The sequence below is a fragment of the Myotis brandtii genome, unplaced genomic scaffold (genome assembly GCF_000412655.1).
Source record: "Myotis brandtii unplaced genomic scaffold, ASM41265v1 scaffold21, whole genome shotgun sequence".
Classification (NCBI taxonomy): Eukaryota; Metazoa; Chordata; class Mammalia; order Chiroptera; family Vespertilionidae; genus Myotis; species Myotis brandtii.
This window is the reverse complement of record NW_005357846.1, coordinates 3,144,839-3,152,457: the sequence shown is the minus strand read 5'-3', so window position 1 is coordinate 3,152,457 and position 7,619 is coordinate 3,144,839.

The following is a 7,619-nucleotide window of genomic DNA, read 5'->3' as shown; positions in this document are numbered from 1 at the left end:
ACCACATGAATCTTTCTTCTAATTAATTTCCTTTCAATGTGCATGAATCCGTGCACCGGGCCACTAGTTAAATATAAAAGAGAAATAGAGTGCTAAAAGAGCTATAATAAAACACACAGGCCTAAGTATATTTCCTATCATGCATGCAGAGGTGGCCCTTGCCTTGTTGTGGTCAGAGTGGAAGCATTTGTAGGTTGCAGTTGTGCTCAGAAGAAAATTACCATTCAAGAAGGAAGACTGATAGTTTGAGGGTTTTGTTTGTTATCCTTGTTTATTATCTTTGCTGTTGCCTTTGAAAACAATTTGATCTCTGTTGACATACATACCATTTGGTGATAAATATGAATATTTTCTACATTGCTGCATAGATCTCAACACAATGGTATTGAGATTCAGAGGCATATCTTTTCTACTTCACTTTTTGATCCATCTGTGAGACTACTATGTGTGCACTATAGAGGGAAGGATGGGTTGCCTAATTTTTGTAAAGGATTTTTAAAATATACCTGAGGTGGCATTTACATAAAACTAGAGCTATGGCAGGACACGTCATAGTTTCTAAATATCCTATATAATAAAAGAGGAATATGCTAATTATCCAGGACACCCTCACATCACGACCAGAAAGCAGGGTGGGCAGGACTGTGGGTCTGCGGGGCAGGACTCCAGGTCTCGTGGGATTTCGTCCTGCCCAGGCAGACTTCCCTGTGGCCCAGCAGCCAAATCCTAATAGGGACCCAGGGTTTACTAAATTTTACTGGAGCTGCTCCCCACACCCCCACCCCCTGCCCCAGGACCACGCTATGGAGAGCCAAGTGGGGCAGGGGCTGCAGGGAGCCATGGAGGGGCAGAGTGGCCGGAGCCAAGTTCCTGGGGGTCTGAGGAGAATGCTTGACAGGAGCCCAGACTGCAAAGAAGGAAGAGGAAGCAGCCACAGGGAGCTCTTCCAATCACCCTGAACAGACACCCTACCCCAGCCCCCACACCCCTGGGGGAGAAGACCCAGCCTTGGGGGTAGCCACAGCCCACACCTCCAACTCCCGAACTCTTCCCCCACCACCCCTACCAGGGGTTCCCATAACAATAGCATGCTGGCAACAACCCGTCAGCGACCCTGAGGCACCCGGGGCCTGCAGCCTACCACTGCTGGGCCCCCTCCACTGGGCCAAGCATGACTCTTCTTTCTACAACTCCAGATCTGGGTGGAGGCACGCCTGAGTGGCCCCCCAGGGTCAGGCTCCCCTCGGCCCCCCGCCACAGCAGCGGCACTGTCTCTGCAGCAGAAGCACACTGAACCTCACCAGGGGCCAAGGCTAAACTTGCCCTCCTAACCCACCTGGCTCCACCCTGGCCCAGCTCCCGTCCTCCTCCAGGAGATTGGAGCCCTGCCCTGAGCACATACAGCTGCAAAACAGCCACATGCAATTTAAAGAATGGCATCAAGTGAGGAGGTTTGACAGTTATTCCCCCTTTGGACTCGCCACCCTCTTGTGCCTCACTAGCACTCCCCGGGCCAGTGTCTCCAGGGACAACCACCATTATAGGGCTGCTGGCCAGAGCCTGCCCCTCCAAGGCCTGAAGAACCCTCTGCAAAGCTTTGATAGCTACAGTCCCAGGAAACAATCATGCCCTCCCCCTTAATCAGCACCTGCTACCTGCGAGGGTACCTGTGAGCTTAAAAAAAAACAATTCCTTCCCATTTAGACATCACTTACTTGATGAGACATTTCTAGGTTTATTTGCTCAGAACCTCCTCATGACAATCCAGTGAGGTAGGCAGAGGAGAGATTACAATTCCCATGGTATATGCGTATGAATGCAGAAATGAAGCTCAGAGAGGAAAAGTGTCAAGCCCAGGGGTTCCCAAGGTGTGGCACACATCCCACAGGGGGGGCAATTTTATTTTAAGTGGGGGCAATTCGAGAATGAGTTAACAGTGAATTTTTTGCCTTTTTTATGGTTCTAGGGGGCCTCATCTACAGTGTATCCTATATAATACAAGGCTAATATGCAAATGGCCAAATGGTGAAATGACCGGTCACTATGATGCACACTGACCACCGGGGGCAGACACTCAATGCAGGAGCTGCCCCCCAGTGGTCAGTGTGCTCTCACAGGGGGAGTGCTGCTCAGCCAGGCTCACAGCTGGCGAGCACAGCAGCAGTGGTGGGAGCCTCTCCTGCCTCCGTGGCAATGCTAAGGACATCTGACTGAGGGCTTAGTGGGCCTAAGCTGTCAGTAGGACATCCCCCCAGGGCTCCTGGACTGTGAGAGGGCACAGGCCAGGCTGAGGGACGCCCCCCCCCCAAGTGCACAAATTTCATGCACCGGACCTCTAGTTCTATTATAATGACAATACTTCTCAATGTTTGGATCTCCAAAATGACCTTTCCCCACACTGACCAAAATAGAAATTTCACCCCATTTCTGCCTTTGGCAGTAATAAAACAACCCTAATAGTCACCCTCTTTCCAGATTCCACAGTCCATGATAGGATATCATCATAACTTCTTCCCAAAGTATAATGCCCATCCAATTAGCCTTAAATATGTTTTAAGAAAACTCACAGTAGAAAAAATAATTACATGGTTGTCAAAATGCATGACTCATCAAGTACAATAGAATTCTGTAAAATAATTTCTATCAAAAGATTAACATTTACCATGTTGTACTAATAAAACATATTGTAAGAGATATAAAAAGAAATAAGTGGAAAAATAGTAAATAGTCAATACATGCAAAATACACAGCCAAATGAAGTAAAACAGTAGAAAATACATTAAACACAATAAATACATCCATTTTCTGTATTTAACATGAGAATGTATCCCACCACATAGAAATTATTCTTGTCAAATACTTGTTCAAGAAATAACAGATAAAATAAAATGATTTTCTTACATCTTTGTGGTGTCACAAGGTTATTCTCTGAATGGGTTTCTGCTGTATCCCCTTACTAAAAGTCAAAGCCTTCATAGGTACAGCCCTTGGTAAGAAATAGCAGGAAAACCTTTCACACATACAGAAATGGAGAAAATTGCTAAAGAAAGACGGGGAGGGAAAGGCCACTTGACAGATAAGCAATAGCTCTGCTTACACGGTAATTTATGGTAATATCAGAAAGCTTTGATAAAATTTCACACATATTGCAGGGTAGGACATTGGAGAAGATAAAGGACTCAAAGAGATAAGGGAAAATTAAACCATTTATAAGAGAGGGAAGTGTTTTGTAAAAAAATTGGCAATTGGTTTTGATAATCATAACAATTTATGTAATTTCTGTTTGTGTTAGGCACTTGTTTTCTATAAAAGTGGCAGCCTAACATTTCCCCAATTGCTATAAAAAAGTAATTTTTGAGAACAATAAATATGTGGGTACTTTACAAAACAATTGTAACACAACCTCCGTTAATGTTTGTGTGCTCAATTCCTGTCATTTGAATAGTTTAGACCTTTTAAACCCTTATCTCTTTTCATTTGATAGTAAATCAATTTCCCAATAAAATAATTTTGCCCTTGGGATATTCTAATGAAAAAGCAATTTAAAATATATTTCTAATAAATACCAAAAAAGTACTTTCCTACAAAATATGCAGTTAATAAATGAGGAAATATTCACATGAGTTGCTAACTTCTTCTCTTGTTATCTGAAAAATAATGAGCCTTAATTTACATTTTTCTTCAACAACCCCTGAAGCCCTTATTAAGGTCAAAGTTTGAATATAATATATTTACTATTCTACAGAATTTTGTATTTTGAATATAAAGTACTATTTGATGCTCTGATTTCACTTTCTATATTGAAAATAGAAATTGGCATCAATGAAGAGTTTTTAAATGATCACAGAAGTGATCGTTTCTAAGAACGTGTCTCTGCCTTCCTCTGAATTTCACTGTTTCTTTGGCTCCTCCTTACTCATTGGATTTCTCAACTCAGTTTCCGACCACAGCATTATAAATATCTTCCCTTTAGGAAACATAAAAAGTTGTCATTCAATAAAAGCACATTATGAGAACTCTGTTACTTGTTTTTAAAGAACACTAACAGGAAAATTTGGAAGAAAAAAATGCCAGTCTTGTCTCTGTTCTCTCTAACAAAGTTCTCCTGGGGGCAAAGCTTTAATGAGGAGTTCTGGAAAATTCTTAAACAATATGTGTCACTGACCGGAATGGCTGGCCCTTTCAAGCTGGCTGCTGCTATTCAATAAAGATCCTATCAGAATATGAAGTAACTGGTTTAAGTTTCTCCAGTATTTTGAGGAAATATTTTGTGAGAGTGGGAAGCGTACTTTAATGCCATTCACATGTTTCCCTGAGAATGAAAGCGGATCTGCAAGGGCGTTGAAAGTATTACAGTCTAATTTCATTGCAATTTTGGGGGCGAGGAGTGAGGCTGGGAGAACCAGGAGTTTGGTGGAGGTTCAAGAACACAGAAGTGAACAAAGTTGACCCATTGGAAAATCAGTAAGTGCTGGAACCAGCTCTAAAAGGCTCATGTTTTTAGCCTTTACAGCCATTGCAGCTTTCTTGAAAATTTACACTGTCATTTTATTTATAGCAGATGTCTCTTAAAGCAAACATTTTTACTTGATACTATACAAATCTTACGTAAAATTGCAAACATAATGTGGAGTTTTGGTCATGCTGTAGAAATCTACAGTATTTTCTATAATGGATTATGAGCAAGGGGGAAAAACTGATACTGATCTAAGGCTGAAGGATAAAGGGTAATCAAAACAAGGCTTCTGCAGATGCTTTTATGAAACTTGTTTTAAAAGAAAAGGCAAAGGTTGAAACTGTGGATTAAACCGACTAAATTAAATCATCTTGTATTTGAAATACACTCCACACTTCAGAATGAAATGACCAGAAGCCAGCATGAATCTTAAGAAAGGCATTGGGTTGCTTGGACAATTCCACTGTCTGGGCTACACAAAGGAAAAGGAAAAAAAGTCAAGTTTTCCTTGGATTTTCCTAAGTAAAACATGTATTTGCTTCTTGTATAGATCCGATGGCAAAGAAAATCTAAATATGCATTTCAGTTTTCTCATGAGTCATCTTTGCAGTTCTCTGGTAACTCAATTCTGAGTGTAATGACTTATATGCTCTGTAGCTGCTCAGCAATTGCTGAACTGCCTGATAAAGAAGTTGTAGCATCTGAAATTCACCTCTTAGGATAAAAATATAATGTGCAATTAAAGGAGAAAGTAAATTCTGTTCAGAAAGTCACACCAAAAATATATATATAAATAGAAAGAAAACAAGAGATATTACGATTTCACAAAATGTCAGCTACTTTAATTCTCCAAGTCATAGCTCAGCTACAAATACATACTACTATATTTGCTCTCCTAATTATCAGAATTTAAAAATAGAGTATTATATAAGTTTTTGTAATTGAAATCTATTTAAGTAAAAGCTATATTTCTGAGAATTCGCTGTTCATTATGCATGGTTTGTAACAATACACATTTCAAAAAGGAAGTCATTAAAGTAATGTGGCTGTTATGTTTTCACAGACCTTTGGGAGAGTTTAACCAATGAAACAGCATAATCTCTCTGGACTTTAAAAACACAAGTCCATGACAAGGACATGAGATTGATGGAATTTGTAATCATATATGTTTTACTTATGTAATAAATTTATCATTTCAAGGACATTATTCAAAATGACTCCACTGAGTTACAATGTGTGGATTCCTATGCTATTTTGCATGGGTATCTGCAGAAAATTTTTACATTTTAAATAATCTACTGGTGGTGTTTCAGTGGGTTACTTGCTATTATAATTCTGTTCACAGATGAGGGTTAAAGTATCTCTAACCTTTACAAATGTATTATGTGGCACCATTGGCCTAGCTTTTACTGTAGATAAAATCTATGACAAGTTTTCTATATGACAGAACATGATTTCATATTAAATTCTGATGATTAAGATATATTCCTCTGTTTGTACTTCTCAATGTTTTGGAAATAGCAACAATGGGCAATACCTCCTCTTTCATTACATCAATGAAATATCAAAATCTACTTCATCTTTATTGGTTTAGAGTTTGGTAAATATTTCTTGGGAAGAACTTAAAAACAGTGAAAAAAATTCAGAATTCAGCTCACTTCTTACCTTGATGATCTAAACAGACAAAACATTCAACTGGTTAGACATAATGAGAATCAGAATGAGGAAGTCACAAAAGAGCCCAGACATTGAGTGTTGCCATGAAGGTGTACAAAAGCTCAAGCAAAAGTTTCTCATGTATAAGTGTCAGGATAATGGTAGGTCCCTCTGACAGTCATTTAAAAGAAAGAATAAAGCCTATTATAGTAACTTTATGGAGTTATAAAAGCACTTCAGTTTTCAGGGAACCACAGACTTGTAAAATGTTTCTGACATTCCATCAAAAAATTGGTATTATGACATTGTCATAATACATAATCATATAGTCAAGGAATGATTGGAAGTAAATCCATAATAGCAGGTTTAAAAAAATAAAGTTCACATTGCATTCCAGACATGTTTTTTCTCCCTTCTTCCCTTAGATTAAATGATCAAGAGAAAGATAGATAGAGTAATACATTGTTTCTCCTGATCTCTTTTGCAGACAATCTCTTAAAAATTTGAGAATTCTGGTTGGTCCATATTGTTTTTCAGATTTTGGATTGTGAAGTGGCTCAAATCACCCTGTATGAGGATCTAAACTATCTAATATTTTACCGAACACCTTTCCAAAAGTACCTTCTCAGGAGAATGTGCCCCTTTAAATTGCTAAATTCCTTACAGCTATGTCAAGGCCTGCATGGATTCTTTAAGATTGTTGAGGATCTGCTGGACTTAAGTCTTCATGCATTGCCTATTCTGCACGTCACTAGAGACTGCCCTAGACTATTTAGGGAATAGACCTTTAATCGTAAGATTGCCTGAAACCAGACACAAGCTTAACATATGGAGTAGCCAAAGTCACATAAATATGCTTTTATACCACCACCCCCCAAAGAAACATATGGCTTTACTTTTATTTAATTTATTTATTCTTTTAATTTATTTTTTTAAATCCTTGCCCATTGCCTAAGCCTTTGGGTACATGTACATAATAATAATTTAAAAAAAAACCATTGCTGAGCATAAATAATATATATTGACTGTGTCCATTAAGATTCTCAGAAAAAAAGTCCATCAAAATGACTTATTTTATAGTCAGAAATCTCAATTGAAAATCTATTAGCAAAATAATTCTATTAAATTGTATGATATTTCTAACATCAATTAATTACATTTATATCCAGCTCTATAGTGTAATGAATTTGTAATATTAATTTGGATTTTAATTTAGGAAGAGAATTTGTAAGTGTGCCTCAAGTTTTAGTGTTTAATGGTTTTTCCACATTTAGACCATGTCCACACATTGAGACTCTTTCCATTTTTCTAGTTAAACCACTGCCATTTCAAACCTTATTCATACGATTCTTTTTTCTGAGTTGACCAACTTATTGCGTTGGGTTAGTAAAAAACAAAAAATAGAAACAAAAAAGCCTCAGTAAAATAGACAAACTGAAAGTTACTACAGAATAGTGTTTCATTTTGGGCATGTACTATTCATTTTTGGCCACATGACCAGTAAACT